Here is a 10,350-nt window from a genome sequence, read left to right on the forward strand (position 1 = left end):
TTATTCATGAAAGACACAGAGAGAGGGGCAAGACACAAGCACAGGGAGAAGCAGGCTCCATGCAGGGAGCCCGATGTGGTACTCGATCCCGGGACCCCAGGATCACGCCCTGAGCCAAAGGCAGATGCTCAACCACTGAGCCACCCAGGCGTCCCCTTCTCAGTCCCCTTCTGTGGGCTCCTCTGGGTTTTACCTGTCTCTCTGGATTTCTCTGGTCTCCCACCTGAAAGACACATGAGGACAGAGATTTTATCTATTTTGTCCATCATCGAATCCCCAGTGCCTGGGACAGAGCCTGGCACATAGTAGGTGCTCAGCAAGCACTTGCCAAATGAATGATCTGTTTACGTGTCCCTTCCTGCATGTCTGCCTCCCCGACTTTCGTCCTTATCTGCCTACTATTGTGTGTTTTTGGACCTCTGCTTCTCTCTCTCCCTTCCTTCCTTTGTCTTTCTCTTTTGCTCTGTCTCTCTCATTCTCTCTCCCTGTTCTGTCAGTGGCTGCCAGCCTCTCTTTTACACATGGGGGCATGAGCTCGCGCACGCACACACGCACACACACACACATATGCGCGCGTGCACAAACACACCCTCTGCAGCATTCTTGCCTGTAAATGTTCCCTAGATTGCTGTGGGTTTAGGAAACCTAACTTCAATACTGCAGCTCCAACCCTCAGAGAGCCGCCTACATGCATTCCTCCCTCCCCCCCGTATTACCATTATAGACAGGACCAGGTACTGGGGCAGCCCACAGCAAAACTGGGGGGTCAGTAATTTGTTTCCAGGGCCTTCAGCTGGCTCCTGAGTCACTGTTTCCCTCTGCCTGGTGCCCCTCTTGACAGCAAGAACCCCAGGGCCAAAAGACCACTCCCTCCAAAAACTTGCTGTAGGAAAGGTACTGAGACCAACCGCTCACTGCCCTTAATCAATCGTACTTTTTCTTTCTTTCTTTCTTTCTTTCTTTCTTTCTTTCTTTCTTTCTTTCTTTCTTTTTTTAAGATTTTATTTATTAAAAAAAAAAGATTTTATGTATTTATTCATGAGAGACACAGAGAGAGAGAGAAAGAGAGGCAGAAACATAGGCAGAGGGAGAAGCAGGCTCCATGCAGGGAGCCTGATGTGGAACTCGATCCCGGGTCTCCAGGATCATGCCCTGGGCTGAAGGCAGGCGCTAAACCGCTGAGCCACCCAGGGATCCCCACCATCATACTTTTTCAAGGACATAAGAATTTCTTCTCTGGAATGCTTGGGGGAGAGGAAGGTTTTGCCTCCAGGAAAAGGAATGTTAGGCCCCTAGAAGCATGAGGAGGTAGTATGTGGAGGTTCAGAGAAAGAGGTATATAACCCCCAGATACCAACCTTGTAGACAGCCCTCTAATCGATAGACAGTGTGATGTGGGCAGTGGGCAGCACTCTATGGAGAACAGCAGAAAATCTGGTTCAATCTCACCTCTACTCCTCATTTGCTGTGTGGCCTTGGGTAAACTATTTGACCTCTCTGAGCTGCCGCTTCCTCATTTGGAAAATGGGGGTCATGCTCTCATTCTTTTGGAGTGAGATTTGGAGCAGGGTGTATAAAGCACGTCATGCTTCACACGTAGTACATGCTCAGTGAATGATCATTTCAATTTCTCTCTCAGGGTGTGGATATGCCAGGAAAGATGGAGCAAGGCTGTACTATGTATCTGTACTGCACTAGGGCCCTGTGCTGGGGCTGCAGACCAGTCTTGTGCAGTGATTGCTAGCTCTAACTTTGGAACAGAGAGGCCACTTACTGCTCTGTCATTGACCTTCTGTGAGCCTTGGTTTCCTCTTCTGCAAAATGAAGGTCGTCACACCAACTCTTTAGGGGTTTTTGGAAGGTTAAATGAGATAATAGCTATAAAGTACTTGGCCAAGTACATGGCCTGGTGTGTGGTCAGGAAACACTAGCTTTCTAAATGTTAGCCCACTGGCTATCACAATGATCCCAAAAGCACGTGTTCTTTCATCCATCTTCCAGGGGAGGAAGTGAGGCTTGGGAGGGAGGGGCAGTTTACCAGGTCAGCCAGCTAGCAGGAGTCAGGGTTGGGACTGGACTCCAGTCTCTTTCTTGACATTGTCACTATTTTAGCCTCTCTCTCCCTTCCAGAGCTTCCCCCCAAACCCAGAAGCTAAGTCCTAGCTCATAGGTCTTCCCTGAACACGCTCATTTGCTCACTTTCACTAGGCAACGATGTGCTTTGCATGAGGAAGCAATACGTGGGAGCAAAATTCTTGCCTTGGGAGGCTCATTCAGGACAGCCAAGCTCTTGAATTTAACACGGAACCACAAATGGGAGAGGAGCTGGTGGGGGTGGGGAGCAAGAGCCATGAACAATGGGACATGTGAAATCCTTCAGCAAAAGGGTATCTGCTGCTGCGAATTCCAGGGAAGTGCTATTCATGAGTGTGGTTCATCTTATACACTGGCACGGAAACAAGAATAGGAGGTGTGGCACCACATTGGCACTCTGAGGCCTCCCATGGAGGGAGGGAAGAGAGGGAGGCGTTCGCTCACAGAATTACCCTGGAGACAGTGAGGGGTTCTGAAGCAGGAACCCCAGCTGGCCACACCTTGAGTCTGCTCACTCCATGGCTAAGTCCCCCCAAATGCCTTGAGGTAGGATCGTAACCCATTGGGTAACCTGGACTGGGAGGAGCTAGCTCAGTCACAGCATCTGGACCACATATGCCCCATTCTGTCCCCTAAATGGCTCAATTCCAATAAAGGGATGAGACTACTAACTAAGCCATCTGGGGGTGAATGGAGGGATCCTTCTGCAAAGAGGGCAGGAATAGAGTTTATCAGCAGTGTCTTTAGCTGATCGGAATGCCTGATAACACGAAACCCTCCCCTCCAGTTTTTGTATTTTTCCAACTTGTCAGAGCCATGAGTCACCCTCTAAGTGAAGGGATTCCCATGCCTAGGTACTGGCTGGCTGGCAGATGCCAAAACAAATCAGACCCAGTAGCGAAGTACTTGGCTAGGTTTAGCAAGGTGCTGGGGCGGTATTTTAGGTGAGGTACTGTCACTTCTTGGAAAATGAACTGTCTTCAGAGCAGCAACTTTCTCTCCTAGGCATTTATGTATCCTCTGCCACTTTGCAAACATGATTCCAGTTCAAAGAGCTTGCAACAAAGAGATTCTGTTCCAGATTATTTAAAGAGAGAGAGAAGGGGAAAAAAGCAAGAGCAAGGAAATAAGAAGAGAATGGAAATGAGTAGTGCCTCTGCTTGTGACAGAGCTCCAGATGAAGTTATAAGCTCCTTACCGGCCAAGGCAAAAAAGGAAACATGATCACTTCTAGAAGTCCTGACGTAAAGAGGATAAAAACTAACATTCATTGAGTACAATCTGGGATTTTTAACATATAGTCTTTAATTTCCTTCCTTCCCAGTACCCATACCAATAAGCCATTGTTATTCCCATTTTCTGGGAAGAAACGTGAATCTCAGATGTTGCAGTGGATTCTGTGCTAGTACTTCACTGAGATACCCTTTCCTGGACCAACACACTCATCCCACAGATCCTGGGAATTTGGGCTGCTAACAGTTTGCAGTAGTGTTCCTCCCTGGGATTTGCCTTTGGCTGCAGGGACCTACATTAAAAGTCATGCCCCCCTCAAGAGATTTCTTTTCCTGCTCTGAAGGTTGGGAGGTCCCAAAGAGATCATGTTTCCATCAAAAGACACAGTACGAGTTCCAGTGAACTTTAAACCATGGCTGCTGCCTGATTACTTTTGAACTCTTTGAGCTAAGACACCATCAGCAAGGAAAAGAATCCCCATACTAGCAGAGTAATTGACCCTGGTCAAAAGGAGGACTTACAGCCATGTAGTTAAGCAACAGGAGCAGAGGAGAAGATGTGTCATGCTCAGGTGATCCACCGGGGTGTCCTTCACGCCATTTGCCTAGTTTTAATGGCACATGGACATGTTAAGCAGACCACGGTAATGCAGGGCTCAAGCCCTTCCTGGCTGAGGGTCTGGGTCTCCACCAGAAAAGCTGCCTAGGTGAGAAGAGATACTGGCAAAATGCGAGGGCACTCTAGAAAGGTGGTGGAAGGGCAATCACCAGTATCAGTTATGGCCTTGAGACTTCTACAGCTGGTGCTGTGGTTCATCCCTCTAACACTTCTCTTTCAAGCTTCCCAGGAAACAAAGCCAACCAGAATTCTGGAGAAGTGATTCCCACATGGGTCAGACTTCATGGCAGCAAATGAATCAGGACAGAGCAAGGGGTGGCTATAGTGGATGCTCTGGTCCTCCACCCAGATTTCCTCCTCAAGGCTAACCCATCTGTCCTAAGCTGCTTGAGATATTGTTACAGGGATCCTCACTCAATTTTAGTTACACCCCCTCCCAAAGGTGGCTAATGTGGAGCTGCAGTGCCTGCTACGTTGCCTCAATTTGGGACATCTCTGAAGGGCCATCCCAGCTCCACGGCTCTCTGTAGGATCGACTGAGGCTTCAATGACAGCAAGATTACTGGTCGGCTTCTGCCTCCAACCAGTCCTGCCTTCCTACTTTCTTTACAGGCACATCCTTCAAGAGCACTTCACAATAAACCTTTGGCCACAAGTCTCAAAGTTGGAGTTTCTTTCAGGGAACCCTATCTTTTTTTTTTTTTTTTTTTTTAAATAGTTTCCATGAAAAAAATAAATAAATAAATAAATAGTTTCCATGTCCAGCATGGAGCCCAGTGCAGGGATTGAACTCATGACCCTGAGATCAAGACCTGAGCTGAGATCAAGAGTCAGACACTTAACTGACTGAACCCCCCCCAGGTGCCCCCCGAGGAACCCAATCTTAAGTAGACATGTGGACAAATTTACTCAAGGAAACAGCCCTGATAAACACCTTCCCCCCTGTGTCATGGAGGCAGATTCTCAAAGGAGGCAAAAGTGTTCTTGCATTGACTTACACAATTTTAATTAAGTATTTAATTAAGAATCAAAAGGTTTAAAATCTGTATGCTATTTGCAAGAGAAATTCCCTGTTTTCCAGGTGCTATGGTTGCATAACCAACTACCCCAAACTTAGTGGCATAAGCAACAGTTCATTTGCTCAAAATGCTCAGGGATTCTGGGGACCTCAGACATGGCACAGTAGTGGTGGCTGTTCTTTGCTTTGGGGTATCTGGGCACTTGGCTAGCAAGACTCCAACAGCTAGAGGCTGAAATCTTCTGGAGGTTTCTTCTCTCACAAATCTGATGCCTAGGCTAGGATGACTCAAAAGTTGGGTTCAATAGGATTGTAACTTGTGCATTTCACTGCATGGCATCTAGGTTTCAAAAGAGAGAACACTGAGAAAGAACATTTCCCAAATCCCATATAAGGTACATGTAACTTTATCAGCTTGCCTTAAAAGGTAAGAATTGTCACTTGTACTGTGTCCTAGTGGTCAAAGCTGTAAGAGTTCACCCAGATTTCAGGGAAGGGGATGTAGACCACACCTCTTGATGAGAGGAGTATCAAAGAATTTGCAACCATTTGTTTTTTTAAACCACACATCACTTGTGAGGATTTATCATAGGGGACAAATACACTTGTCAAGGATCTATGTAAAAGGAAGTTTACCACAACATTGTTTATAATGTTAAAAAACTGCAAACAATCTAAAAGACCAGTGACCCATAGGGATTGGTTAAATAATTTGTGGTATAGTGTGTCAATACTATGAAATATTATGTAGCTATTTTTAGAAATGTTACAATATGATGGAAAGATTTTTATAATATATAGTGAAATGGAATATGTTGGTTGTAGACAATGTATATGGGATGATACATTATGATTTAAAGAATAGGTTTTTTTGGTGGGGGAGCACCTGGGTGGCTCAGCAGTTGAGTGTCTGCCTTTGGCTCAGGTGGTCCAGCTTCCTGGGATCAAGGCCCACATCAGGCTCCTGGCAGGAAGCCTACTTCTCCTTCTGCCTGTGTCTCTGCCTCTCTTTCTGTGTCTCTCATAAATAAATAAATAAAATCTTTTTTTTAATAAATAAAATCCTTTTTTTTAATAGTTTTTTTAATTAACAGGAATTTTCAGCAAGCTAATGGAGTTTCTACTGTGCCAGCTCTGGGCTAGGCTCTGGGAATATAGAATGAATAAGAACCAGCTTCTTGCTTTGAAAGATTTTATACATTTCTGGGGGCAGGGGTGCTGCCTATGGCAGAGAAGAGGAGGGATGTTTCTGTTTGGCAATTTTCCAGAGGACCTAACACTTGAGTTGAGTTTTGAAATAAGTTAGCCCGACAAATGAAAAGGAAAGGTGTTGGCAGTTTTAGATGGAGGCTGACTCCACCCCCCACCCCGCCTGGCATTCCTTCCACCAGTCATAATTCCATTTCCATTACTGGTGATTGGATTAGTAATGGCCATGTGACTAATCCTAGCCAATGTGAGCTGAGGGGAAGTCCACCAGGGGGCTTCTGAGAAAAGCTTTCAAGCATCAAATGAAGAGATGGTAGATATGGTTTCTTTTTCTTCTTGAGGCAACTGTAGTGTCTAGGAGTGAAGACTGAATGCACTGCCATGTTCTTTTAATCGAGAAAGGATTCAATCAGATTCAACTGAATCAGATCCCCATGGTAGCAGAGAAAAGAGACAAAAAGAGCTGCTTCCTCAACACTTTTTGAACTGTGGGTTGTACAGTGCTTGGGGTTCATCCCACCTCTGTGCCAAGTAAGATAAGGCCTTTCCTGTTTGTGTAAGCTAGCTTGCATTAGGGTGTTCTGTTACTTGCAGCTGAAAGCATGCCATCACAGAAGAGCATTCCAGGTACCAGGAATAGATGAAAGACAATGGCCAGTAGTGCAGTGTGGCTTCAAGAGAAGCTGTGTGGAGAAGAAGAATGCCAAGGGCTGACAAGACAGAGGCCAGTAGAGCCAGGTCATGACAAGATTATGCCATCAAAGCTTCCAGGACTTCGTCCTGAGGGCAGTGGCAAGCTGGCCAAGAGTTTTATTATTTTTTTATTTTTTTATTTTGAGTAAAGTACTCCACACGTAGGGCTTGAACTCACAATCCTGAGATCAAGAGTTGTATACCAGGTGCCCCGGCCAAGAGTTTTAAACAAAGTGATTTGTTCAAATCCACAGTAGGAAAATCACTCTAGTAGCTAAACAGTTTGCAGGAGAGAGAGACAGAGACAGAAAGAGAGCAAGAGCAAGGGTGTGAGCACAAGTGAGTGCAAGGAGATCGGCTGGAATACTAATAGGCAAGGGCAGTGAGCTGGAGAGCAGGAAAAGTCAAAGAAATGGAAAAGAGACAAAGTTGTCAGCCTGGGTGAGCAATTTGACTGTGGTGGAGAAGAGGCAGATGAGGCTCCCTCCCAGGGTTCAGGCTCGGGCATCTGGGGGAATGGTGGTGCCACACACTGAGAAAGGTAATGCAAGAAGTGTTGTGTGGGAAACAGAGCTTGGTTTAGATGTGGTCTGTACCCAAGACCCAAGATGTAGGGAAGCCTCCTGAGAGGCATCTATTGCCTTTCTTCGGATAGCCACCTTGGCTGGCTTGGCTATCCCCCAAACACTGGATAGAACCTTTCAGGGGACTGGGGATGGGGGAGGTGTCTGCCATCAATTTGGCTAAAAGGGGCAGCCCTGGTGGCACAGAGGTTTAGAGCTGCCTGCAGCCCAGGGCGTGATCCTGGAGACCTGGGATCGAGTCCCACGTCAGGCTCCCTGCATGGAGCCTGCTTCTCCCTCTGCCTGTGTCTCTGCCTCTCTCTGTGTGTCTCTCATGAATAAATAAATAAAATCTAAAAAAAAAATTGGCTAAAAGGTAGACTATGATTCAAGCCTGAACAATTGAATGGTCTCCTTAGAATCTGAACCTTGACTTATCTCACAAGATAATCATTCATCCCCAGGACGAGGTTTTGTCTTAATCTGGTCTCCCTTGAACTTAGTGCTTGAGCAAGGGTGTCTGTGCAGGAAATGTATTCGGGAAGTAATTCGAGGAAGCAGGGGAGAGAAACTGGGAAGAGAAATCTAATCCAAGGGTTATGATGTTGGATGCTCCAGCCCACTGGAGCCTTCTGAGGAAGGAAGTATGAGTCTCAGAACAGTCTGCAAGGGGATGGGGGAGACGAGAAGGGAGAAGCCAGTGTCTATTGGCCCCTGACCCCACTGGGTAAGGGCAGACACCCCCATGTCCCTGGGTTGCCCAAACATGCATGCCCAGTAGGCTCCCACAGGCACCTCAGGAGGCAGCATCAGGAGAAGTTGGGGCAGAAGTGAGAGGCTGCAGCACATCTCACTTTGAAATGGACAGTGTCATGCAAACTGGGTCAAAACCTGTGCAGAGAAGACCACAGGCCACATGCGAGGCTGAGAGGATGTGAGGCAGGGCACAAGAGACGCCTGATACAGGCCTCAAGAGGCTGCTGGGTCCTGTTAACTGGGTTTCCAGAAGTCTTCTTCCTATGTTCTCTCCAACGCCTAGTGGTCCAGCTTTTCCTTTGGTTCTACAAGCCATACCATAACCTTCCTATGAGTTCCTTTTGGGCCCACGTGAGCCACAGCCAATTTCTGTTGCTTATGTGCAAAAAACTGATGGATGTAAGAGCAAACAAGATCAAACAAGATCATAGAGATCAAACCTGGGATCATAGAGAGCAAACAAAAACTGTTGTGGAGAAAATAGCACATTTTCCTGTAGTATCTCTTCAAAGTTTCCTTTGTAAAATCAGAGGGCTGAGACTTGTATGCTGAGGGCGTAGCCTCCAACCAAATCTAAGGAAGCACTTGAACCCCTACGGCAAGAGCATCCAGGTTCCCTTGCCTCTGTCACCCATGCTCCTGTCTGAGAACAGCAAAGAGCCTGGTTCTCCTCAAAAGCCCTAGATAGGTGTGCCTCAGGCAGAAAGAGGGCCTTCAAGGCATAGCATCCAACAGTGGGGCTGCTTACATCGAGGTTTTGACCCTGAGTAAGGGACTTCATGAGTTTATGGGCACAGGATGGTATTACACTGCAGTTGAAGCATATGAATGTGTGTGTGTGTGTGTGTGTGTGTGTGCAGTATACCAACTTCTTCAGTAGAGATAGTGCTGGGGTCACTTACCAGGTGTCACTTTTAGGAAACCATGAAGAAAAGGCTGGGAAAGAAGACATCTTGAGGGCGGCCCGGTGGCGCAGCGGTTTAGCGCCGTCTGCAGTTCTGGGTGTGATCCTGGAGACCTGGGATCGAGTCCCACGTCGGGCTCCCTGCATGGAGCCTGCTTCTCCCTCTGCCTGTGTCTCTGCCTCTCTCTCTGTCTCTCATGAATAAATAAATAAAATCTTAAAAAAAAAAAAAGAAAGAAGAAGAAGAAGAGGGGATCCCTGGGTGGCGCAGCGGTTTGGCGCCTGCCTTTGGCCCAGGGCGCGATCCTGGAGACCCGGGATCGAATCCCACGTCGGGCTCCCGGTGCATGGAGCCTGCTTCTCCCTCTGCCTATGTTCTGCCTCTCTCTCTCTCTGTGACTATCATAAATAAATAAAAATTAAAAAAAAAAAAGAAGAAGAAGACATCTTGAAAAATAAAGACAACCTGGTGGAATAGAGACATATCAATTGGTGTGTTCATTTTTTTTTCCTTCTAGGAGCATTAACTAGGCTTAGATATTGGGTACTCGTACCCCCAAAGGAGCTCCAGGTCTATAAAGCCGACAGATACAAATATAAAGTTTAATAAGAAATCGAGGGGCACCTGGGTGGCTCAGTGGTTGAGCATCTGCCTTGGGCTCAGGACATGATCCCAGGGTCCTAGGGTCGACTCCCATATTGGGCTTCCGGGCAGGGAGCCTACTTCTCCCTCTGTGTCTCTGCCTCTCTCTTTGGGTCTTTCATGAATAAATAAATAAAATATTAAAAAAAAAAAGAAATCGAAAGAGCCAAGGTAAGAGGGATACACAATGGAGTATTTTATCATGGGAAATCCAGAAAGACTGTCTAGAAGAGGAAGTCCCTGAGTGGGTCTTGAAGGATGAGGAGGAGTGTCCGGGCAGGTGATGGGGAATAGGGAATGGCAGACCAAGAATCAGCACGGTAAGATCTCTGAAGTGTAAAGCAACATGGGTGTGTTAGGGGACTGGGTGAAAGGTAATGGTGGGAAGAAGGTTGGGGTTTTGTACTTGATCCTATAGGAAAAGAGGAGCCTTTGAGAATTTCGTTTGGGAAATAACACTATTGTATGCACACTTTTGTGTATTTCAAATAAAACGTGTGTGGTATTTTAAAACTTCAAGTAGTACAGAAAATGTGGAAAGTAAAAGCCCCCACTGTCTTCTCCTCCCGCCTAAACCTACTCAGGTAGCCTCAACAGGCAGCCAGCTTAGTTAGCAGTT

This window comes from Canis aureus, chromosome 3, assembly GCF_053574225.1.
Source record: "Canis aureus isolate CA01 chromosome 3, VMU_Caureus_v.1.0, whole genome shotgun sequence".
In the NCBI taxonomy this organism is placed as follows: domain Eukaryota; kingdom Metazoa; phylum Chordata; class Mammalia; order Carnivora; family Canidae; genus Canis; species Canis aureus.